At 41.0% G+C, this 27,327-nt stretch overlaps 1 long non-coding RNA gene across 1 annotated transcript in view; it reads right to left on the bottom strand.

Annotated features, from left to right (window-relative positions):
• LOC130875800 (uncharacterized) overlaps positions 1–27,327 on the bottom strand; it is a 454,561-nt gene that overhangs the window by 133,553 nt on the left and 293,681 nt on the right. The window lies entirely within an intron of this gene.

Below are 27,327 nucleotides of genomic sequence, written 5' to 3'. Positions count from 1 at the left end.
AGCGTGCTGCACAATCCTGAAATCCTGAGTTTGACCCCCAGAACCCACATAAAGGTGGAAAGAGAGAGCCGACTCCGCAGAGCTGTCCCCACACACTCATGTGAACACCTACACACCATACACACGTGCACATACAATAATGGTAAAACAAGCCTTTAAATAATTCAATACCAGAGGGAATGAGGAGACTAAACTAAAGGAGTCATTGGGTAAATAATGGAAGAGAAAGATGCGAATTCAGTGTGCAAATTTTCAGACAATATTTTATATATCATCACGTTATTTCCAAGATAAATAACAATACCCATAGGCCCAAAACAAGAGTTAGAGGTACTGATTCACTGGGTAGCATTTATTGTTTGTCCAGGGTTCAGACAGCATCTTAGCAAATTCCTTACAACTACAATAGAGATAGCTTCAGGACCTCAGTTCTGCAAATGAAAATACGGATGGACTTTCAGTCTGCCTGAAGCTCAGTGAAGTGCTCACACCCTGCTTAATCTGACCCCAAGCCTCTTCTCTTGTCCACTGTGCAGCGCCGAGAGATTTCTCTCTCAGAGACGTGGACTCAGTGTGCAGACAGCAGAGGCCCTCCATGTGTTGCAGCAGCAGTGTCCACAGACCACCAGCTGTCTCTGGCAATCTTCCTTCCTTTCCTAATGGGGACGTACATGTCAGGAGACAAGAGATGAAGGCAGGGCCGGCAAGGCAGACAAGGGCTGAGCCACCCAGTCAAAGTTCAAATATATGTATAAACCATTTAGTCAAGCTTGGTGCCACACAGTCTTAATGAGCTTGGGATTTATCAGAAAATAAATCGCAGAGCCCTGTCCACAGGATGCCTACATTCCAGAGAGGGGGAAGTGGGAAAGCAATAGGAAACAGAAAATTGGGCAGTGGATTAAAATATGAAACAGAGAAAGAACCAGAGTTAGGTGGAGAAAAAGGCTTGACAACTTGAGAGGAAGTCGCACCATGAGGCTGCTACAGTAGTCAGCAGGAAATCTAGTCAATTGCCGAGTGTTTCCCAAACAGTTGAGAAACTTATTCTAGCCTGATCTGTTACTGAACACTGCTAAAGGCCTGGCTGGCACCTGTGTTTCATCATCATCATCATCAACAACAATTAATTATTACACAGTACCATTTATTAAGTCGATTATGACATGCCAGATACCATGGAGCCAACAATTTCATAAACATGATTTTATTTACTTGCTGTTTATATTTTCATATTTATTTTTAATTGATACTTTCAGGTGAATTTGCTTTGCTTAAGGTAATAGTCAAAAATGGGTCCTTCCTTGGCTTGCTTTCTGCTCCTCCCAGGGGGTTGCACAATGCCAGACCCCCAGTACAGGGCACACAATGCATAGATACTCAGAGCATATTTGCTGACAACTGAAAAACAAATACGGATTTAGAGAAAAACAGTGTGAGCACCAAAACTACGGAAGGAGAGAATCAAATGGCAGAGACCTGCCCGTGTGCACAAGCTCAGGAAAGCCGTGGGAAGCCGGGCAAGAGGTCCTCGGCAGGAAAACAAAAGCACAGACATCAAGGAAAACTTCACACTCCCACTTTCTTCCTGTTGCCTGGTTTCTCTTCTTCCCCTCTCTGCCGCCCCACCCCCTCGGAGGGGCCTCTTGCCAAGGATGCTGCCTGATGGGCTCCTGAGCAGCCTGTGCTCCCTCATAATCGATAATGGGGTGTTTTCCAATCACCTTATAAATCATAGCATGCAAATGGTTACAGCCAGGGTGAGGACGAGATGGGCTAGGTTAAAGAAGCCATGAATACCTTGAAAATAAAGAATACCCCTTGTCAAACATCTAAGATCATTTCTTTTAGCATGATTGCCTGCCTACGTATTAGCTATGAAATTACAGGAGGAAAAAAAAAACCAGCACCAATAACAGATACGACTATTTCTAAGGGAACACAACGGCACGGTGTATCCCAAAGCAGTTTTGTGATCATGAAATTACATAACCTGGTATGCTTTAAACGGAAATGGCTTGCTTTCTTCACTGTGTTTTAGTCTGTTTGCTGCCTCAGATTCTCTTGAATGCAGGTGAACTATGAATCGCAAACTAATTTTTATTACATAAAAGGAAAAGAAGAAAAGATCACATGTCAAAGCTAAGGAGGTCAGGATAAAATCAACGGCAGCATCTGTCACTTTGAGAAGCAAAGAGTTAAGGCTGACTTTAAAAAATAAGAGACATCCATGGTGGCTGAATTTTTTTTTTTTATTCAACACAGTGTTCACGGGGGGAGGGCTTCTTTAATTTCATGGAAAGCATTGTTAAGTATTAAATATTTCTAGCACTGTTTACAGCCAGAAACTGTGGATTTTTTTAATACAACAGCCTATTGTTATGATTCAACCTAAAGAAAACCAAATTAAAGCTGATTTACTAAATAGGTTAAGGATAGCGTCCCCATTCACGATTTCAACCCTATTTCATGCTTAGACAGGCAGATCTTAATTATACACAAAAGAATACAAATGTTATTAGCATGATAATAATTATTTAGGAGATGTCCTTAAAAATATAAACTGGCATTGTCACTTCTGCAGCTACATTTTCAACAGAATGACAGCCTCACTCGTCACAAATATGTTCAAAATACATATACAATATTCAAAGCCATGCAGAAGACCCGGACCGTCTGAGCTAGATACGCAGAGCCAGCGACACACTGCACACTAATCATTGTGTCCTACCCAGGCTACTACATGCAGATGCCACCCTTTGTGACATTTTGTCAAATATTTGGAGGAATCGGGACCCCTTATCACATCTTCATCCCAATGTCCTCAGCAACAATCAGGTAGCCGGAAACCAGTTCAACATAGGCATGAAACGATGCCAAATTAATGAAAAGAACATTAAAGATTGACAGGGATGCAGCTTAACAGGCAGGACCCAGGCAAGGCAAACTGAAGTTTACGTTCACTGCCTTGCAGAGCTCCGTGTGGCAGACCTGAGAAATCTCAGCAATTCCACCCTGGATTTCTGTACGCAGAGATGTAAACATTACATACAGTACCCAGTGCATGGCATAAGGGATCAATGAGCGTAAAGGTCCTGCATTTGGAAAATCTACATGTGAGGTGTCTCTCTATTGTCAACAAAGCCCACATATGATCAGAGGGAGAAAACGTAGCCGCGTCATAGCACTAAAGAGTTGGTTACAGTACAAGCAAATGTATTTTTGAACACTAATTTGCCAGAAGTGTATCTGTTGTCTGTTGCTCCAGGCTGGCATTTTTAATTATTTCTGGGACAAATGGATCAGTGGTACACAGAAAATCTGTAGGGCTTCTTGTCAAATTAATAAAATAATAATGAAAGTAGTCATCTCCAACTGCAAACTGTCACAGTCCTTGAGAGGTCTGTAGTCATCTACACGGTTAAGCAAGCTGCAACGCTCTTGCACCCTGTTTGCAATCCTAAGTGTGCTGACATGAAATAGATGGTGTAGCGTCCATTGTATACAATGACGCCCACTGTGACAAAACCCGACTAGGTTTAATGACCTTTTTAAATCCTATACCTAGAGTCCATAAAAGCATTGTAATTCAGTTGTAAAACACACTTTAATAATCAAAATGCAGCTGTTAAAATAGCATTGCTCATAATTCTAACTTGAGGCAATTTTTTTTTCTGTTGTTTTTAATGCAGAAGAGCAGACCCACAGTTTAAAATTCCTATGAGGTCACTATTGGCCATTACAGTGTTTTTTTGCAACTTAATAATAGATGTTTTAAAGTTTAAGTGCGGCCTCAGGCACTCATAAGCATTTATTACAAATCGCTGGTTGCCTCCCTTATGCAGAGAGGAATAACATTTACATACAGTAGCACGGATTAATAAGATAAAAAATTTGAAAAAGCCGTCAGTCAGGGAGTGAAGCTGGTGCTAATAAAGCCCACTATATTCTTCGGAAATATCAAGCCGTCTGTTCCAATATTTTGCCATTCCCCATGAGGTATACAAATCCAAATCAGATAAGTCTCAAGCCATGCCAGAGACATGCTGCGCTGCTCTCCAGTGGCTCTCGGCTGAATCTTTTATTTATCTTCAGAGCAATTGTACATTCTAGTACACTAAAGACTGAAATAAACTGAACATCACTCATCAGAAAGTTTCATAAAACGGGGGGCCCTCTCCTTCCTTGTTTGCTAAAGCATGATTAGCGAGAAAAATGCACTGTGAAGCATGTACCATGGCGAGGCAATGTAATAGCAGGTGTGGGACCTCTGTGGGCAAGGGCTAGTTAAACAGAACAGCGTCTTGCCGGGTTGAAAATGATGCTCACGTGAAACCAGACCTAAAGGACAGCAGGCTGCTTCAGGAAGAGGAGAAGCTTACATTTGCTCCTTCATCGTAGGCTCCAACCCAAAGGTGCCAGGGAGAGAGAATGCCAATGAGCACACGGAATTTCGCATGATGATTAAACTGCAAAGATTCTTGTTATAGAAACCACCATGTCACTTCTCCCAAACTGCAGCATAACAAAACTGCACACCATCTCTGCCCCTCGGAACACTGCTAATTAAAAAGTACAGCCACCGGTGCTCTGGTTGGGGAAGGAGCTGCCCGTTGTTTCCAACCCAAGTGAACATTGATAAAAGAAATTTATTTATTTATACATAATTATTATTGTTACCCTACTGAACAGTGCTGGGGATTTAGAGAAATGAGACGCGTGGTTCTAATTTTTCTTCAAGAAGTCTGCCATATTAACTCCACTGAATAATTACTGAAAAGTAATACACTCGTGTAATATTACCTTATGCAAAATTGCATTAATCAAAAAGTGAGCCTGCTGCAATCAAGTAATTTGAGGGAGGGGGAGGCATACATGCATAGCATATTTTTCTCGGGACTTATTTTCCTTGCAGCAGGGTATTACCTAATAGTTTTGTGGCAACGATCCCAAGAAAGAAGTAAATCAGAGAGTAAAAAAAAATAATAATAATAATATACAACCTAGCCCCTGAAACTGGGGGGAGGAGTATTCATGGAAACAGCAAAGGAATGTCCATCTACTATCATGACACCTCCTTCACGACACCGACTCTGTACAAAATAAAATAAATGCCGCTTGACCTCTCCAAGGAGTCAGACTATTGTTCCCCACACGAGGAAGTAAACGCAGTCGCTTAATTACACCCAGGAAGCCTATATAGAACCTGGGGCTTACGAGAGAAAATGAACAGTTTCTTGTGATGGGCTTTCTTCAGAAATAAAGGGGGGGAAGGAACAAATGTATAAGTGGAAAAGATCATCCCAGGTGTGCACGAAACGTGGCGAATTAGTAAGGGTTCTTGTGCATGCATAATGTCTCATAAACACCCAAGCCCTAACAGCACTAATGTGAGTGCCATTGTTTTTATAGCCTTTTGTCTTCTAAGTTTTGTAGTGGAGAGTGGAGAGGTGCCACTCAGAGTATAAAATTGTGCAACCACAAGGGACGAAAGAGCATGTATTAGAAATGTGTGTTTTCTTTCTTAATTTTGAAAAAGCTGGGTGGCAAGGTGGCAGGCAGAGCTGCTGACTATTTTGTTGTTGTTGTTGTTGTTGTTGTGAGATCGTTATTTTTTTCTCTCTAGATTCATCGAAGTGGCTGTGCCTGCAGAGAGCGGTTTCTCCCACTAGCCTCTCCCGGGCTAGCTGTGAATAGTGCCCATTTTGAGATTAGGAGATTAGGTTATTCATCACTTGAGATGCTCCCTGCTGCGCTGCTCCTATCCGAGCGCAGCCAAATCAAAACATCTCTGGAAGGCATTTCAGAATAATTGAATGCATCATAATTTCCCTATTAATACATATCTCATATTACAGATTATGCATGAAATGTTCACATTATCTGTTACTTTTTGTTAACGTCTTGCTTCTCGCCAGTAAATTTAATACAGAGAGTGAATCAGCACGGTGTGATGAAGGGATAGGTTACTGATAGCCATTTGTTTTATTTTTTTATTTTTTTAGGATTCAGTAGAAAATTAAAGTAAATCGATCATTTTATAGCCCCACTGGAATGGCTACAAGGGCATGTTGCTAAGCAAATGGTAATTTAAATGTACTGTGTAATTTTTCTATGCAATTTACTGAAGGCAGATTTTATTTCTCAGTTAATATCAGATATTCTTTATCTCTTAGTGCATGATGTATCTGTAATGGACAAATTATTAATCTATGTTTTTATCAAATGCTACAAGGTGACAACTGGCCTGGTAGGCACTATAGGAGTCAAATCCTGTGCCCTACAAGAACAAAGCTACTATTAATATCTGAATGGGGACAGGTGATCCATTCAATCTTCACTTGCATAAACGACATGCATTAAACTCCCACGGAAAAGTAATCAAAGTAAAACCAAATGAGATTTAATAAAAGTGTCCATATCTCCCAACAAAAAGTTTTATTCAGTATTTTAGAACTGAGAATTTGTCATGACATGTGATCTAACATAAAATAGCCAGTTAAAATATTTTCCGATTTTCTTCATCTTTTCATTATAATATAGAAGCATATAATTAAGTACTGGGGATATAAGAAACATTTAAAAACAATTACATAGAGGCACGCTGCAGACTTGTCCTCCAGGCATACCCCAATAGTAAATAACTATTTTTCTTCTTCTTTAAAAAATAGGAGCCATCCTGTATACCAGGGTGGTTTCATCTTTGTGATGAATCAAACGGTCCATATTTTAAGACAAATAAGATCGCGAAGAGAATCTCTGCTTGATGACATCAATCATCTTTATGAAATTAAACAGGAAGAAGGAGGAGGACCCATTTACCCTTCAGGTTGCAAACATGAAGGCAGGATCCTCCCACTGCCGGTACAGAGAATGTAGTATTGTCATTAATGAAAAAGTTAATGGGCCATTTTCTTATATATCAATTTACATTTTACAATTTGAGTATACAAATGATATGTACAGCAGAGAGCTGATTATTTTTGCTCAAGGAAATAGTTTTAATGTGTTTTTATGGACATCAAATGTTGTGAATAATGATGCATCCGCAGAATGAGAGAGAAGGCAGCTCTTGGGCTGTGACCAACAGTCCTTGGATAAAAGGTCTGCTGGGACAATAATGTTCAGCGGAAGGCCTGAACAGTAACAACGGGAAACAAGGAGGACTCTGGGATGGTTGCAGGGAGACCTGCAGCTAGGATTTGGGGTGTCACCCCCACACTCAGGTGTCACTCCCAGGGTTGAGAGAGAAATGCCTTTCAAAGAGAAGGTGCCCATGGGACCGTGGAGAGCAGACAGAAAGATGCCACTGATTCTGGCGGACAGAAATCAATTTCTGAAATTAGAGATGGCTGACCATATAAGAAAGGAATTTTAATCACACCCTTATAGCAAGTCACCTTTGCTATCCCAACTTCTCTGTTGAGGACTGCTTTCCTCCCATCACCTTGCCGAAAGGTGGGGATGGTCCCAGGAATACTACACAACAGTGTTTTGCAGGGGATGTGGAGAAGTATTTCTTGAGGTGACACGTTCAGAGTGTCTTTTCCAAAGAGCACAGAAGAGTCAGAGACTTACTGTGCGACCACAAACGAAGACCCTGGCCAGCCTTCCTGATTTTAGTCACTGGGATGTTTGAGTATAGGCCATTGCCATGTGATACCCCTGACTTCACCCCTGTGCACCTGTACTTGGGAGGCTAACTGAGGGGCTCTCTGACTGAGGCAACACAAGCACGTGTGCTCACACACCACATGCACAGACACACACGCACACAGAGGCAAACTCTTGGGTTACCTGCCAAACCCATACTTCCCCTGAAGTTGAGAAGTTGATCCTATCCAATTCTACTTGCTACTTAAAGTTTATAGCACAAGTCTACACACACACACACACACACACACACACACACACAAAGCCAACAGAATGAAATGCCAAGACATCTGAATGAGAGAGACAAGTTCAGCCAATCATATATCTCCTATTTAACTTTGCATATTGGGGAAAAAAGTTCAATATTCTTCCATCTAAGAGAATTCTCCTGAAAAATTGTAAATAGATATAAATGCTTTTCTAATAAAGGACTGGAAGTGAGTCTGAGCAATTTGAGCGGCAGAGACTCTGGAAGGGAACTTTTTACATCTAAACATGTCTGACACTGGAAGAAAACAAACAAGGTCACACAGCCATTAACCAAAAGTCACTTCACAGATAATTCTTTGCTTGTATTTGCAATCAGTTTAGACGAGAAAGGGACCACAAAAGAAAGCAAGCAAGTACTGAAAATAAAACTGACCACAAGCTGTGTGGAGAAAATTAAATTAAGTGAGAAAAAATTAAAACACGTGATTTTTCCAAAATAACAACACAACAAAATTAGGAAAACATATGATTTTTTAGTGCATAGAAAAGGGGGCTCATTGCAAGGAAACACATAACCACATGTGACTATAAACAAGAGCCATACTAGAGACGAACAAATTGTACCTCGTGACAAGTGATGGAAGTGGAAAAGCATCGCTCAAGGGATATAGGGTTATCACCACTTTACTCTGCTTCCTTCTTTCCTTTTGTAAAACAATTCCAAAATGGAAAAATGGTCCAAGTTTTTTATTGTAAGCTTATCGTCTTCATATGGAAGTCTCTGCTTTCTGTTCTGCCACCCAAGTCTCAGTGACAAGTGCAGCCCTTAGCCGGTGTCCAGCAAACGCACTGCCTGGAAACCTACAGTCAACACCTGCCAAATGCCTTTGCCCCAGACAAATGCAACCATCCGCCACTGGGAATGGGTACCCATGTGTGGTGTGGAGATGATGATGGCTGGAATGACGTGAAAACTGAACTTTTTGAATGCCAAAAATATTAGATTTGGAAAGGGTCCTAGAAAAGCATCTTTGCTTCCATCCTTATTTAAAGAAAACGTCCTTCCCACTCAGCCCTGTGCAAAACAAAAGGACCTGTTTAACTTCCATCACACTGGCCTAGAAATCTTACTTCCACTAATATTCAAATTTATTCTCAAAGCCCAGCATCAGTACCTTTAGGCACACGCAGGAGAAGAAAGGGTTTAGATCTGCTATCTTTAGCTGTCTTCTATGCATGACTAAAAGCTGAAGAAAATTAACTGACCTCCTATGAATATGAACTAACTTACAACATGCCAGTTCTCTTGTAAAAGATAAAGGGGCAGAGATGTGTGTGCTTTTTAATTCTTTATATGTAAGGGCGCTTGTGTGTGCATGTACACGCTCACATGCGCGCGCGCACACACACACACCAACTAGCATTAAGTTAATAAGTTTCCTAGAAAATTTACACACGGTAGTTCCAGTGTCGGTCTCCATACTACTTTTAAGAGTTCTTTAGAACTTGTCAATCTTTCTACCTGATCATCCAGGAAATCTAAAGTGCTGTGGATCTTGAATCTATTTTCTCCCAACTGGAGGGATGCTATCCTCAATGCATATTGTAGTAACATTTCCTTTTTATCTTTCCAGTCACTCTGGTGTTCTCTGTAGATCGGGAATGGTTATTTCCAGTGGAATTATATACCACTTGGAAAAGCTCCAACAGTCAAATGATTTAATTCCAACACACCCTAGAATGTAACATATTTAGTCTCAAGCACTCAAATGCATCACGGTTACAAAAATATCCAATGCCCTTTCCCTATAAACCATGTTATAAAATAAACAGGCCAACTGTTTATGTCACCTATCATCCCATATCCTAGAAAATGACTCATCTCTTTCATATCAAAATGTGTTCATTCCATACACACGCGCACTCACATTTTATGAAGAGCGTGCACAATTCACTTCCCATTTGGCATCGCAGATGCTGTATCCCCCTTTGTGACTGGACGACCTTTAAAAACACATCTTTAAATAAATAAAGACATTTTTCCATCAAAGAAGTATTACAATAATTTTGTTTTCAAAGAAGATATTTTTAATCCTCTGGTACAAAATAAAGAAGTCCAGGCCAGAGGATTATTTTTGAAGGCTAACATCTTTTGCATAAATGACAGTACCCATGATCCTCCACACTTTCCGTCTAATGAGCTGTAGGTCCTACCTGGCAGACTGAAACTTTCTTTTATTCATGTTCTCAAAGTACAAGAGAACCTAACCAATCAAGACAGTCCAGGGGTTATAGCTGTGTCTTTTCACATGTGAGGGGTAGGCTTCCACTGACGAAATGCTCTTCCGACAAAAGAACTATTTATAAATCCCAAACTTTTCTTTCGGGGACTGTTCTCCAGGAGGGTGAGGCAGTACAACAGGCAGCAGGACCTTTTGTAGGCAGGTTTTATGGCTAGACAAAAAATACATGGAAAACACATTACAAAAATGGACGAAGTCGATAAAGAAAACAAGCGCTTCTCTCCAGCTCTCAGCAGGCACAGACTCATTTCCCACCATTCTAAAGTAAATCAGCAATCTATCCTGAAAACTAAAAAGAATATTTCGCCACAAATTGACTGCATTTAATAAAATTCAAGCTCTCCTGCTCAGACAGAGAAAAATTGAAATCAATAGTCAAATTCTCCGTGTCCTTTTCAATGAGAGAAACTAGAACATAACTTTATTGTTGCCCCATGGATTACCCTGTGGCTCTTTGGGTTGTGGCAAGAACCCTGCCAGTTCTTTAGTGTTCAGGCAAAGAAGGAAGACAAAGCACAGGAAATAAATCAACAAATGATTGTCTCCTTCGGCAAATAGAGGGACTGAAAGATAATAATTTCTTTGTTAAGAATGCAGTCAGGATACCAATCCTTGAAACATTGTTGAGAAGTTTATTATCAAATATATATATGTATATATTTGGAGATTCTTCTCAAATAGATTTTTATTGTAATTTCTCTAAAAAAGCATGATACGACATTGAATTGATTAAGGAAAATAGGAAAGAAGGAAAGAGAGAAGGGCAAAGAGATTGGGAAGTGGGGAGAGAAGACCATTCAACATGGTGCTTCAGCCCCCATTGTGGAGTACTGTGACATTGGCATCATGATGGGAGCTGGAGTAAACACAAGCTGTGGGTGATGTTTTCTGATTTCAACCGTTCCACCATGGGGATGTGTCTGCCAACTTCTTGGGAAGAAGATGTTCTATTCCTGGAGGGCCAGGGCTTCCTGGCCTTTGCTGCTATTGGAAATTGTACTTATGGAAAGGTCCCAGGGCAAAATCTGTGGCACTTCGGTGCCCCCTTGTGTCCAATTTGGCACCAGCATGAACTCCACCAAGTCTTTACAGAATGTGAGAGTGGGAATTTCTTCCCAGAAGACTGCAGGGTGGAGTCCGGAAGAATTGATACGCTCTGCTTCTACATGTGTGACAAAACCCACTGTTGCTAGGCAAGGGAAGAGATTTCCATGCTGCTTTGTATCACAACTGTTTGGATGCTCCCACCTCAGTGTCTGGGACTCATCTTGAGGTAAACCTGAGTAAACAGTCATGCAGCTTTGCACCTAGGCCCACGTCCACACAAGAAAGATCTTATAACACTGATAACACATATTCTTGTTATCGATACTTAGAATTGGAGAGAGTACTTAATATCTTTTTGATTAGTCATTGCTTGGTCTCAAATCTCTCTGAAATGTCCTTTTATGCATTTTCATGACACTATGTCATTCTGCACATCATTGTTCTTTTTTTTTTCTACATGCAAAATGACTTTGTGGAAAATTCTGTCCCCAATTGATGAAAGAACATATCTACAATTATCAGCTCTGTTCCCACTCACGGACACATACACCTCAAAGCATTAAAAGCCAATTCTATACGTACTGAAGCTCGGAAAGTTTTCAAATTTGATGCCGGGTTGAGGGCGAAGGACAATTTCCCCATAAATACAAATCTGCTTCTGATGTTTATCTCTGCAGATGCCTTGACTGAAGATCCAGAATTGGATTGCAGTTCTGTCTGCAAAAATTACCTAGAAATCATCGACTCCTTCTTAACACATTTATTCACACAGTTCCAAGGCATTCGGATATGGAGGTTATAGGTTTTCTTTGAAGGAGGCAACTGTTAGCTCTTTCAAGCTCCATAATGTATCGAAGGATGGGAAATGAGGGCGTCGGTGAGAAACCAGAGAAAGAAAAGGCATAGAAAACACATGAATTAAAATCTAAAGAGAGGTGAGGGAACCAAAACCTGGGTCCCAGTAATAGTATCCTTCTGCCCTGGATGGGCAAAGGAGTTATGGCTTTTGTTATGGTTTTTGCTTTTGCTTTTGTTTTCTGGAAATGAATATCAATCCCCTCGAAGACTATGGTACTTCATTCGCAGCTCTCTCCATGTAACGTAGAACACAGTGGGTCTCAGGGATATCGGCTGCTCACTGCAAAGGCCAGCCAAACCCCAGATGGACCATCATCACCGTCACTCTGACTCAATCAATTTGCTTAGTATTTTCAATAGAATGAGAAGATAAACACTTTGGTGGCCATTGTGGATAGTAACTACCATTGAGCAATACTTCCACTGAGCACTCTAAACAGGAGGCCATGGGCTGGATGAAAAGAAATGGGGTTGGCTTCTTTCTCAATTTTGGAAATGATCAATTTCCATCTTCATTTCCTATCAATAGTACACTTCATTGACACGTGACCTTCTTTGATAAGAATGGACTAGACTTCTGTACACATGCTTCAACATAACTAATGACATTTACTTAGAAAAAAACCTCATTCTAAGAATGGAGGTCTTTGGGTCTCTACAGGAATACAGGTTCATTACTGTCATTCCTATCGTCTTGACACTGTTCATTCAAGAGATTTCTACCTTCCACTGACAAGGCTGCGCTTAGAATACTTAGAAGCTAAGGTCAAAGGGAGTCATGGTTTTTTTTACCACTAAAGCACAAGGTTTGCAAGTAAATTATATTCAGACATACAGAAATGAGAGGGGCTTTGCAGTTATATACAAAGTACAACAAGGGGGGTTGCAAACCAGAGTTTTATCTGTGAAGATGAAACAGAGAGTTGCTTTCTCAGGGCCCAGGAGTCTGGCCTGGAACCTTGATCTAAACAGATACACTGAAAGATAGCCACCAAAGGAATTAAACCAACGCCTAATACAGTAGGTGCCTTCAGCCTAAGGTTTTCTTGGGCAATAGAGCATGGCCCAGGTGAACTAAGACAAGAAATTCTGATAAGAAAATGTGTCTGAATTTTATCTGCCTGCATTTTGCCTTGAAATGCCCTTCCTCTGCTAGTAGTCCTGTAACTTATTCCCTTACTATACTCACTCTTTGATACAAAGAGGCTTTAGGAAGGCTTTTGCTGATCATCTCACTGAAGCTACAAATTCCTACTCAAAAATTCTTAATACCCATATCCTACTGTGTTTCCCTCCATAGTGGGTACTGCTGTTGGTGTCATAGTATACTTGCTTATTGTCTACCTGGCAATCTCTTCCAGTAGAACACGGGTTCCATGATAGCTTCGAGCATTACGGTCTGCAGAGGAATAGACGCATAGCAAATGTTCAGTGACTGTTTGTAAAATGGTCAATTGCATGAACTCTACTTACTTACAGCTTTCCTCATGTATCCTCATATCTATGTTACTACAGGCATAAACAAGGTGTGGTAGTGAGTAATTTCAGCACTCACAGGGCTGAGGCAGAAAAATAGGGACTTTTAGACCAACCTGGGTTGTATAGAAGGACCCTGCCAAAAGCTATCAGCACCATCAGCACCAGCACCATCAGCATCACCCCAAGCACCAACACCAACACCATCAGCGCCAATACCACCAGCACCAACACCAATAGCATCACTGGCACCAACACCAGCACCATCAACACCATCATCAGCACCAGCACCATCAGCAACAGCACCAACAACAGCAAGATCAGCACCAACATCACCATAGTACAAACATCAGCACCACCACCAGCACCATCAGTACCAACACTATCAGCACCAGCACCAACGCCAACACTAATAACATCATTACCAACATCAGCACCAGTACCGACACCAACACACACACAAAAGAGCTTGAGAATCTCTGCTTTAACTATTAATATTTGGCATCCCAATGTATATGCATCTGAAGATTTTGACTTGTGTTTCTTGTACTCTTTCCAGAATCCCAACCACCTAGAGAGCTTGTTAGAAGTCAGATCACTAGGCTCCACCCCTAGAGTCTCTGATTCAGTCAGTGAGTGTCTAAGAGTCTGCATTTCTAACAACTTCCCAGATGATGTTGGTGCTGTTGATTTACCGACCACACTAAACATTACTTTTTCTCTAAAATCTTGCAGTCATGGTTGTTCAGCATTTTAAGCAGGGGATGGTTGTTAAGGATTTTTGAGAAATTAAAACACAGACATATTATGGAATGCAATGTAAATTTCTCAAGCAATTTTAAAACAGAAAGAAAGAGCGTGCTGGCTGAGGTTTATTCATTATGCACCAAGAGTTCCAGATGCCTTGAGTACAACTGGGTGAAGAGGCCTGCCATAAGCCCTGTAAGTGTTGGAGTAGATTTTTACACAAGCCACTGGTTCTACAGTGCAGTGGATGCTTCCCTGGGATACTCAGGGGAAATGCAGAGGTCTGGTCTAGACTGGGGAGACCCTCTGTTTGGCCAGTGACAGCTCCGAGACGGTTGCAGGGAGCACACTTCTACTTGGTAGTTAGTGGCAGGCACTCAGTGGCTCTTCCTTGCCAAAACTCACTATGGAGTGTGACAGTAATGTCATGCCGTCTGTTATCTGGGCCAACCATCTGGGTGGGCTATTACTTTTAAATTGTCCTCTTGGGATTTGGGTTTCGTCATTCTCCTTCACCTCAAAAAGAAAAGAATTCATCCAGGAGTTCTGGCTTAAGGAATTTTGTTATGGCTTATACTTTTAATGCTCCCAAGACTGCGGCAGGGGGAAGATTAAGCTAGTATGGATTGCATAGTAAGTTCAAGGCCAGCCGGTCTTCAAGTGATCCTCTTCTAAGAGTTAATGATAGCTAAAAGGGATTTAATATATTTAAAAATACATATACTCCGTAGTTCATATCTCTGTTTTTCACACCTTACTGCTGATGACTGTACCAGCCTGAACCACAACAAGCTATGACCAAGTCCAAGGCCGAGAGTCTTCTTCGATTTGCAGACTACAGAGAAAGTGAAATCCAGCAGCCCTTCTTCACCTTTCTCTCTGAAGAGCCTTTTCTTTACAATCAGTGCGCTCCTAAGAGTTCATCCCACAAATGCTGCTCTCGCCTGCTTGACGGTTCAGATGATGAGAGTCTTTGTGGGCTAGCTTTCACAGTTGTCAGAATCAAGGCCCTACCTCCATTCAACTAACTTCTCTCTCCCAAATAAAACCAAGGCCCGTCTCTCACAGAGAAAGACATCCACTCTTCGTACCCCTTACATGACCGGCTCAGGGAGATTTGTTTAAGGTTTTGATAGACTGGAAGCTATCCTCACACACACGCTATTTTTTACTCCAAACCCTCCGGGCAGCAGCCCCTCCTCCAATTCTGAAACTTTATTTCTGTTTTTCCAGATGTATGTGCCAATCAGTTTAGCTCCTGCCAATTCTTGTTTATTAATAATGCTAACGAAAGAATTGAAATTCTACCAGATTTCAATCTCTTTTTCATGCCTCAATAATGAGTCCTAAAAGGAATGAATTCTGATATTGTCTCAACAACTCAAAGGACTAGGTGCAGTGAGCAATTTAACTGGCTTTTACCTACCTTGCACGAACTCGGGACTATTCGTGGTGCTAACTGCCACTGTACATGTGCAGATAATTTGCATTTTCATTGTTCTTTATTTTATGTTATTAGTTATTCATGAGATGAATATCGCATCCAACAACTAATCTATAAAGCCTTTGCTTTAAATAACCATGTACCGTTTTTGTTGGAGGAGCTAGAATGGAGAATGGATGTCCATTTAGAGATCTTGTACAAAGAATCGGAAAATGAATGACATATGTGCACTCCCCAGATTCATGCAAAATCGGAATCTCAAAGAGACTTGTGGTAGAGTTGGGAAAATAACAGACTGTGCTACACAGGTCTATACATACAAGGGCCATATTAGCCAGCTGGACCTACTGAGAAAGGTCACCAGCCAGCCAAAAGGAAGAGAAGGTCAAGATTAACCATACTACATAACAAACCTGTAAAAGACTAATTATTCTTCTCATCAAACAGCACAATCTGCATGTGAGCTGAAAAAACCGACACAGAAAGCATCTGAACTCAATTTATTTACAATTGGAAATAGTCCAAGTTTCGTACACATCGGTTTCTACTTCTCCCAATAAAGGCTCATATCTATATTAACACATATTAAAAAGAAGAAAAGACTCCACTCTCATTCTTGGTTCTCATATAAAGTAGGTAATTCAATAAAAGAAAAATCATTCAAGTGTGCCTGTGAGGCCTTGGCTTGAGGGGTGAAGTTGGTCAGAGAATGGGTATCTCTATTGTTGCCAAATATTTAGCTCTGTGTCCCCTCCTATCTGGATGTGAATGTTGAACACAGATAACCCCTAGATATGTTAGTCTAAAGGTAGCAATGACCTCATTTTTCAAGAGTAGAATAAGTGTGTCTTTTACTCTGTACTCAGAAGGGTTCCCTGTAATCCCTCTGGGGTTATATAGGGAGGGGCTCCTTCATCTTGGAGGCTGTGAACTCTTTGCTTTTGACTTGTGCAGAATGAAGGTCACTATATCTCTTAGGGACTAAAAAAATAACAATAAGAAAACAAAATTTTTAAAAATAATATAGTTATGAAACTCAGAAATTCTTATAGAAAGAAATTGATGGCTATAATAATACAACCTAAAAAGTGAAAAAAGGAGAAAAGAGCCATCTAAGTCTTAAGAAAACTAATTGAAAAGAAAACTTTGTTTTTCTTGCTATTATTGGTTTATGTTTGTATGTTCCCAACATGTGAAATTTGATAAGTGTCCCAAAATAATAAAGCAGTAATCGGTAGCATTTATGGAACTTCTTTGTGGCAGGTGCAGCAACATGAGCTTCAAGGCTACATTCCCTATTAAAATAGGTCACATTAGCAAGGTGCCATCATTGTCACAGATGTGGAAATGGCGATTCAGAGACTTTAAGAACCCTGGCTGAGGTCACATGACAGGTAAACGGCAGAGGAAGGATCACAGTCAAGGGGTTTGTCTCCAAAGCGGGTTCTCATTGTGTACGTGTCTAATTACCTCTCATGTTACATAAAAAAAACATGGTCCAGAACTGTCGAACTTTGCTGAGGATGAGTTGATTATGTCAGACTGGAAATGTGTGAATTGTTGCAAAACTCAAAACTTATATGGCATGCCCAATAAATTGTGCACATTTACTCTGTAGTTTAAAGTAATTAGATATGCATGATCACACACACAAACACACACACACACACACACAGTACCCATCTTATAATGCTATTTAGTTCTAAATAATTGATGTGCCCTGAGAAAATTTAATTCTTTTATATTATAGAATCTATTTGACTAATTCAACATTTCTAGACATTTCTTAATTGGAAATACAAGGCCAGATAAGGAAAAACAATGGAAAAATACAGTGTATCTTTTGGTCAACAATCTTTCCTTTCTTCCAATGACTGGCCCATCCCAGGCTTCATGCTATGGACGGCAGTTTTCCTCTTTGTCTCCTCTGTTATCTTAGTCTCCAAATCTGGTACTTCTTCTGTAGATAGAACTTCAGCTCTGGACCTCATATTCAGTGAGATCATCCTTAGTATCCCAAACCTCAAATTGTGGAATGAGGTAAAGAAGGGCGAGAATGTCTGTTCCAGGTGGTTCTCATCCTTGTATCCCAGTCTCTGAATCACTAAGTATAGAACAAACCACTGTAAACCCTAGTGTGTGCTCTGTTGGGTATTAAAGGCCTGGGAGGAGGATGCACCAGCACACTGGAGGCATCTCGCAAGACACTTCAGATGGAGACTAAACCGAGAAAGTTCATCTCTGCCTTCCCATGGTCCTCTTGACTGCAACCTACACCCGACAGTTTACAAACCCAGCAAGTTGCCAAAAGGGAGCAAGAGGGAATTTGCCACAGGAGGAGGGCTCTTTTTATTCTTCACTCAACCTTTTGAGTCTCCATTTCTCAAGTTGAAATTTGTACCAAACTACCACAAGCTTTTCCAAGGCCACACTCAAACTAAGAAAATATGGTGGGACACTGACCGATGGGCTCCAAGACATGGGCGTGGTCAGCTTCTGAGGGTTCACTACAAGCCTCCCTCTTGTTGTCTTTTATGTTCAAAACTCCTCCCACAAGGATGGCAAGAAGCCAGCTAGAGGCTCTGGCCACCAACAATGTGAGAAGCAAATGCATTAGAGGGTAAATGCAGTCTTTGTGCAGGGTCCTAGCCATTGACAATCTATTGATGCTGCCTGGAGGATTCAACAGCTCTCATTCACCATGTGTAGCACATACCTGGAATCCCAATGCTCAGATGTCCAAACTGTCTGGGACATCATGAGCTATAGGCAAAACTAAACCACAGCCAGTACAAGGCTTTGTGTCAAGGAAAACAAAACCAAATCAAACCAGAAATAGAACATATGTTCAATGTAGGTCAAAATGCAAAATTCAGATAAAGAAAAACCTTTGATATTTTCCCACATATATATGCTTATAGAGTGAGGCCACAGGGTTTGACAGATTTTGATTCATATAACCACCACTGCACATTCATCATATATACTTAAAGCTTCAATTGAGGAGTATAGGACATTCCCCCAGCTTTCAGACGAATCTCAGCTTGATACAGCACTGCCATGACTGTGGCATGAACCCAACCCTGGAGTTGAAGCGCATAGGTCCCCACGTGGTCCAAACCTGCCAAGTCAAAACCTCGGCCCTCGGGTTGGTTTTCTACTGTCCTCCCATGCCCCGTCTCACCGTACTTCTGGGGAGACTGATGATGAGAACCCATCTCATCAGGCTGTTGAGAGACTGGTGAGAAAACGTGTGACGAAATAAGAAGCAGTGTTCTGGCTCCTTAAAGGCTAGCTGATTGAGTAACTCCTCGTGTGGTTATTTCTTAAGAAGACATGCATAGAGAGAAAAGGGGAAGGGTCACAGTGCCCAATCCTGATGCCTATCACGGTTTTTATCCACGTGGCTGTCTACCAGTTCCATCTCCACCACGAAGGAAGGTGGAAGCAAAATTCCCATCTTTGGAGCGGGTGCAGACCTTGCTGATAAAAACAGCACAGGATACACACATTCTCAGGCCTATCCAAAGCTGGCTGTTTATTTGACAACAGCCTTGTGGTCCTAAACTTGGTGTTCTCTGGCTTTTAATGACTTCATCTACCAAGAAAGGGAAGTATGGAAGCAGGCATTCACAATAAAATGTGTGATGGCGTAGGAAAGCAAATGCTGAGGCACCCTTTTCTAGGTCTTTGTAGCTGTCTGGTTGCAGATATGGCTCCCACCTGGGACCTGACACTACCTATTTCTGGACTTTTCCGATGGTAGACTTCTACTGCAACCCAGTTCAGCCCACAGCAAGCATCTAATATGGGACCTACACTACCGATTTCTGGACTTTTCCTATGGTAGACTTCTAATGCAACCCAATTCAGCCCACAGCAAGCATCTAGTGTGCGTCAAGTGCGGAACAAAACATGGATGCTGGAAACGGGAGAAGCTGTCAAATAGGCACACTACAAAAGTAGCAGGAGAGCCGGACGGTGGTGGCGCACACCTTTAATCTCAGCACTCGGGAGGCAGAGGCAGGCGGATCTCTGTGCGTTTGAGGCCAGCCTGGTCTACAAGAGCTAGTTCCAGGACAGGAACCAAAAACTACAGAGAAACAAAATATCAAACGTAGCAGGCACAAGTCTTCAGGAGGGAAGGGTGTGAATTAAATATTAAATATAATCTCAAGAAAAAAGTAAACTGTTTGATTTTTTTTAACTTTCAGATTCCACTGAGAATATTTTTTTTAGCATGTTTCCAAACTCTTCCACAAAATTTTCTGCAGTCAAGAAACTGAGACGAGCAAACAATCACATCCATCACAAGAAGAGAAAAGAAAAGGGAAGAAAAAATTAAAAGAAAGAAAAAGCAGAAAGAAACAAGAGACATCACCAGGAAGGTACTGCCTGGGCCTGAGTCTCCGAGAAAACAGCCCTCAGCATTCCTGTCTGCATATGCTCTAGGCCAGTGGCTTGCTGGTCCCTGGGATGCTGGGGTTGGACGGGATGGCTAATGTGAGGAAGGGTGGGTCCTTCTCCAGCGTGCAGAGACCAGCCTCAGCCCAAGCCGGGCCTCATTCTTATTCTCGGTTCTCACAAGCAGGCTGCCTCTCTGTCTTAATCAGCTCTGATCTGCTTTTAGCAGACAATAACGGGAATAAAGAGCAGCATGAATTTTGGCATGTGTGTGGCTTTTTCCCCTTCATCTTCCATCCAAAAGAGAAAGACAGGGAGGGGGAAAAGTCTCCTCTCTTTTCCAGACTTCCATTGTTTTAGAACGGAAAGAAATTAGGGCAAGAAGAACGGTAACTGTAGTGGGAAATGTTTCCTTCATGCCAGGCTGCGTACTTCCTTACCTGCAGGGCCCATCTGAATTTACAGTGGACAGCGCTGGGCGTGCAAAGCTTCTCAGTGAAACACGGAATGAGAAACATAAACAGTCTACCCTTCGATGAAAAACACAGACTAATTCCACTGGTGCTGAGTAGCATGTGCCGAAGAGATGGATTATCTATAAAACACAATTTCACTAAGTACTGCTATGTAATTTGTTAAGCATTTAGTAATAAGTATGTCTAATAAAATATGAAAAAAATATTTAGAAAATGAACCATAATTTTAATATAATTTTAATTAATGGGAGTGCAATTGCAGTGGTTTAAATTACATTCCCAGTGGTAAGAAGCCTTTCAAACCTAATTTGTAAGCCAAGATGGTGGCTCTAATGACTGGCAGCAAAGTTTCTTCAACAGATTTCATGGGGCATGATCCAAAGATAATAGGTTCTCAGCCCAATGACAATCCAATTACAATGCCAATCAAAGCCAACTTCATGCACTCTAATTATCAGATTTAGCTGTCAGCTCAAATACAAACATAACACTTTTATTTAAATAAAAATTTAATTTAGAAAAAAAAGATGACTTCATGTGTGATTTATTGAGACTGCCAGGGCAATCTAACTTATTTCTCTGCTAATACAATAAAATCAGTCTTGTATTTAAAAAAGAAAAAAAAAAAGAAGAGAAAAGCAAAACTTTTTCTCCCTCACATCTTCCTATATCTTCTATGTTGTATTATTTAGACATTAATTTAAGCAAAAGAGCAAACCCTGGCATGGCAATAGTTGCCAACTAGAAGTAAATGGAGCATTAAGGTTTCTGTGAGACAAAATTCCAGGTGAATAAATGACAAAAGCTAATTCATTTCTACCAGTTGTCAGGAGAAAGTGTGCTTCAAGTAAAAAGCCATTTACACCACCTGAAGCTAAAGTGGAGGCCTTCTCTTAGCGAAACAGGGTGGGGAAGCAAGGAAGGCAAGCATGATCCTCTCAAAGGTGAGTTGAGGGCATCTGATATTCACGAAGAAAACAGTACCAGTCCATGCTGTGGTGACCTGGCTCTAATGCCCACCAGCCCAAAGGACATTGGTTCTTGGTAAGAGCCAGTTGTCCCCACCATAGACGATCCATGAGTCACAGATGTAGCCACTGAGGCCATCTCAAAGTTCCCAGTGGCCACATTTAAAAACACTAACCAATACCAAAGAAATCACTTAAATAACCTAGTTTACTTAACCTAGTATTTCCAAAATACCATTTCTACAAATAATCAATGATTCTCAAAAATATTAATGAAGAAAATTTACAACCGTGTTCTAAGCTTCAAAATCAATGTGTCGTCTACACTTAAACTTTTGATTCCCTGCCCAGTGGTGGCAGGACAAGCCTTTAATACCAGCACTCAGGAGGAAGAGCAAGGTGGAGTTTATGAGTTTGAGGCCAGCCTGGTTTACAAAGCAAGTTCCAGGACAGCCAGAGCGGTTATAGATCAACCCTGTCTCGAAAATTAGAAAAAAATAAAAAACAACAACAACAACAACAAAAAACAAATGGATGAATTCCCTTTGGGCATTTTCTTTGCTATTGTAGGATGAATACACTATCAAAGCCACACAGTACATACTAGAAGGAAGAGTGTTTTAGGAAGATTTTTCTTTTCCCATATATGTCTAGCAAACATACAGTGTTTGTATAAAATAGCATTCAATCTCTTTATCATGCAGAGACACAGGGGATGGCAGTCTCTGCAACCCTCCCTTAGGGATGTCCATTGTTAAATTTTGGGATGTTCCAGAAACTCATGGTTAGGGACAGCGCTGTCTTTTTTGATACTCAGCAGCCTTCTGTGTCTTGCCCTGTTCCACACTTCCCAGAATCTTTTCCAGGTACAGAAGCTGCTAACAAGCACCAGCCTAGTGCCTAACGTTAGATAAGAATCTCATTGGGTTAAAACAAAGAGATAATTTATTTCATCTTATATACTTGGAGTTGGGAGTCACTTGAATTGAACATGCAAATGGATGCAAACATATGCAAATTGGGGTTTCTCCAGATAAATTGAATGGGGGGGAGCATTATACTATTAGTAATATTCAGGGATTCTGTGGTATTGAAAAGGAAATGATTTCCTTCCTCCAATTCAAAATGTGGATAGCTTTCTCAGTCCTCGTCAATGAACCTAAAAGTTGCCAGAGTTTAGAGAATAAGGTATTTTTTTGAAAGAATGAACCAGATATTAGTCACATTTGATATCTTACTATTTTTGAGCTTTCGCCATTACAACCTAAATACAATTCTCCCGGGAAGCTAAAAAGCTCTTTATTAAGGAACAATGAGTTCCCCAAATAAATCATGGCTTTAGGTTTGATAATACCATAATCAACAGTGCTTCTCAGAACAGACAAAGTAATAATCTATGGCAGGAACAAGGGAGTGAAAATGGAATACAAAGAGTCATCAGTTCTTGTTTTTAGGAATAGTAACACATATTATGGTACCTTTGTGTTTATTACTCTGCTTTGAACATAAATGCCTTCTTCTAGAATCAATTAATAGCCTCATGGTGCTTAGTTTTGTTCCCATGCAATGTCATGAAGCAGATAGCTGGTATATACATTGTCTGTTTGCCTATGGCATCCTGAGTTCTAGCTCCTGAACCATCTGTCATCACAGTAAACCAGTTCGTACTAACCCTGGACCCATCTTTGAACAACTGCACCTGGATTCCAGATATCTCCTCCCAACTATGTGCAAACTGAAGCTGTTCCCTATAAAATTTGCCCTCTGAACATGCTATGTCAGTGCCTGGCACAACCATTTCTCCAGCGGGGCAAACATAAATTGAAACTTACACTTACAACTGCAGTTTTACACTCAGATTGTAACACACACACACACTAACTGCTGGACAGGTGTCCGTGCAAAGGTCAGTCCATAATCCCTCACAGTAATGTAAAGGGGAGAATCACAAGGGAGTAATGACATCATGACCTCCCAGCCACACCCTGAGATATCTCTCTCCCCCAGAAGCACACACTAAGAACTGTTGGTAGGGCTGCAAAGAGTGACTTCCATTTCATGTTTTAACCCAAACATGAAAATGACTTTTTTCTTCAGTTCCTCAAGTCCAGTTCAGTCTGATGGAGGTGGGTCATTTTTCTATCTGTTGTTTCATTGGTTAAGTAATAAAGAAACTGCCTTGGCCCCTTTAATAGGACAGAAAATTAGGTAGGCGGAGTAAACAGACAGAATGCTGGGAGAAAGAAGCCGAGTCAGGAGTCGCCATGATTCGCCCACCAGACACAGACGCAGGTTAAGATCTTCCCTGGTAAGCCAGCTCGTGGGCTACACAGAATATTAGAAATGGGTTAGATCAATATGTAAGAGCTAGCCAATAAGAGTTTGGAACTAATGGGCCAGGCAGTGTTTAAAAGAATACAGTTTCCGTGTAATTATTTCGGGGCATAAGCTAGCCATGCGGGTGGCCGGGTGCTGGGGACGCAGCCCCGCAGCTCTTATTACAACAGAGTGGCACCCAACGTGCTAATGAACTCCACGTAAAACCTGAGAGGGCTTAAAAAGGACACAGAGAGAATTTAAGACAGATTTTTGCTGTTTGTGGGTTGCGTGCCGCAAAGAAATTGTCCTGACTCAGCAGCAGGAAAAAACTGGCTGTTTTAAAATGCCGGCTTTCTGGGCTGTGCCGCCATTGCGATCTCTGTCTGGCTCCTGCAGGAGACAGAGCTTTTGAATGGAGCATTTGGAGTAAAGTGCTACGATTTGTTTGATGGCAACTAGACTCACTGTGTGCCTAAAAGGAAGTCATTTTTTGCTGCTGCTCAGAGGCACAAGCAGCTCCACCATGCTACTGGTGCAATGTGCAAGAATCAGAGGCACGAGTGGCTCCGCCATGTTGGACTGGGCGGGGCAAGCAGGCAGTACCTGTTTTTGACCTAGGAATGTCACAGCTTAGATTCTTAAGTGCTTAGCGATTTAAAAGCACAAAACAAAGTGCTCCTGGATAGTAAAAAAATTAGATTCACAATAGAACTGATTCAGACACTGTTGGATGAATGTACGTAGGCTTGAGAGAGAGAAAAAAATATATATAAAGAATAAAGTTAATGTCTTAAAAAAAGGGTAAAGTCTTTAAAGAGACAGAGTACAGATAGTTATAGATTAAAAGAAATAAAGAAAAATAAGCCACGTAAAAATGGAAAATTCACAGAGAGTCTGGATTCTTTGTATTATTGTGTTTTCTTTAAAATTTTTGACTGTAAAGGAGCTAAGTGCAGAGAGACATTTCATTACATGGACTGCCAAGCTAAACCAGAATGGATATAAGGGTATTATGATTTCAGAATATGGGTCTAAGGATATGATGCTTTGGAGAGGGTCTTCTTTTGTTTTCACAGAGGACGAGACCCTGTTAATTGCTTCCATCCCAATATGGTATGATAGACCACGCCCTCCTGAAAGGTTGCTGTGAACACCCTCAAAAAAATTGCTTCACCCAGCCGCCCACAACTGCCGACTGAGATGACCCTGACACACAGGTTACACCATGAAAGATCTGAATACAGCGCCCCCATTCAGCAGGAAGCAGTTTGGAGAGAAAAACTGCGCCCATGTTCCCAAATATGGTTTATAAATGTTCTTTTACATTTAAAGGGGGAAATGATATAGGTATGAATAATTTTCATTGGTATGGATTTTAAGGTCAATTTTGTTATATGCATATGTATTTCTGATCTTGATTAAGGTATTGTGATTGTGTAGTTCATTTAAAAATGTAATGTATAATTAGGAAATATAGGTTGTTAATGGATAATCATCAATAATAGTCAAATTTGTAGTCATGTTAATTAGATTTTCTAGATGTGCATAGATATATTTCAGTTAGATAGGCATTCTTCATATCTTTCAAAGACTACAGAACATGGCATTTAATGTTTTAATAACTTAGGGTTTTTCATGACAATGAGACACGTCTGCTCCTGGCAGCACCAGCTACTTCAAGAGGAAGATGGGCACCGAAGAGGCTCCTTATGGAGTTTGATAGCCATTTGGGCAAGAAACTACTCTTGCCTGGACTGTTGCATAAACTGGACACAGAGAACCCGCAGAAAGAGGACTGTTGAACTTGCCTAAAGGTGAGATGATCTTTCGGGGTTCCTGATTCATGAAAGAGTCTGCGAGACATTCTGCAGGACACAGCAGTAAATGACTGAACTGTCTTTGAAATTTCCTGCTTCATGGAAGAGTCTGCTGGATACTATGGGCCTGAAGGCCAAAGACGGATGCCCCAACGGTACAAAAGAACTTTGGGTGACTGTCCAGGCAGCGAGATGTCTCTGTCATTTCTAGAGTTTGAAGTTTCTTATTTCTTGTTTACTTAGGTAATATTATATCCTTCTGGAGTCTTTGATGGAGTTGAAGAATGGATAGATAATTATAGTTTTCCTTAGTTATGATAAGAGATAAAATAGATATAAATATTGTAACTGTAATTCTTGCTTGATAACTATTTTGTTATATTTAATCTTACTATGTTAAAGTGAAAGCCATTTTTTGTTTAAACAGAAAAAGGGGAAATGATGGAGGTGGGTCATTTTTCTATCTGTTGTTTCATTGGTTAAGTAATAAAGAAACTGCCTTGGCCCCTTTAATAGGACAGAAAATTAGGTAGGCGGAGTAAACAGACAGAATGCTGGGAGAAAGAAGCCGAGTCAGGAGTCGCCATGATTCGCCCACCAGACACAGACGCAGGTTAAGATCTTCCCTGGTAAGCCAGATCATGGGCTACACAGAATATTAGAAATGGGTTAGATCAATATGTAAGAGCTAGCCAATAAGAGGTTGGAACTAATGGGCCAGGCAGTGTTTAAAAGAATACAGTTTCCATGTAATTATTTCGGGGCATAAGCTAGCCATGCGGGTGGCCGGGTGCTGGGGACGCAGCCCCGCAGCTCCTATTACAACATCAGTCAAAATAGAAAACAAGACTACACTAAACAAGAAGAGAAAAGGGGAAAAATACAGTGAAACAAAAGCAACTTTACAGTCTGACCTGAAATAGATCTCAGCCACCTTCAAATGGGATGCCTTGTTTTCCAGCTCCTTGCCGGGAAGGTGGTTCACTATGCTTGGAGGACCAAGCTCAAGGCCTTTGCGCTGAGGCCACCAACAAAGGGCTGACTTGAAAGAAAGAGATCAGAGTGGAGCAGTCATCTATCCTGGATAAGGCCCTTATTTGGAACCTTATGTTCATGCATGAGCAACTCCAATTCCCCGCATGTCTATTAGAAACCCCACCTTCGCCCTTAGCAACCAGAGGAGGAGGAATAGTACAATACAGAACCCAACTGGCTAAGCCTCAAGCACAAGAAACACTTTTCTTCTTTCATGTCCAGTGTTTTCAAAATGATCCTCAGCCTTGTTCTTCTTTTCCCACTAGCATTCCAGTGGCTGCTGGTGTATCTCCTAATTCTACTTCCCATTATAAAATCTATGGAGTTTTTGTAATGTTGAAGGTAATTTATATTCTTTTAAAATATCTTTAAAAGTAATCTGAAATATGAAGATAAAATCATCATAATCCAATTTCAAACAACATCTAAACTTATGCAGATGGTTGTCTCGGATCGAGCTCTATTTTCAGTGTTGACCCTGTATTATATTCACGTCACATAAAGTAAGCTCAGTTTAATTCAGCAAGTAATTTTCCTGCCTAGTTCTGTAGCATCAGAGACTGTGAGACA

Source organism: Chionomys nivalis, chromosome 6, assembly GCF_950005125.1.
Source record: "Chionomys nivalis chromosome 6, mChiNiv1.1, whole genome shotgun sequence".
NCBI classification, from domain to species: Eukaryota; Metazoa; Chordata; class Mammalia; order Rodentia; family Cricetidae; genus Chionomys; species Chionomys nivalis.
This window is presented reverse-complemented; position numbering and strand designations above follow the sequence as displayed.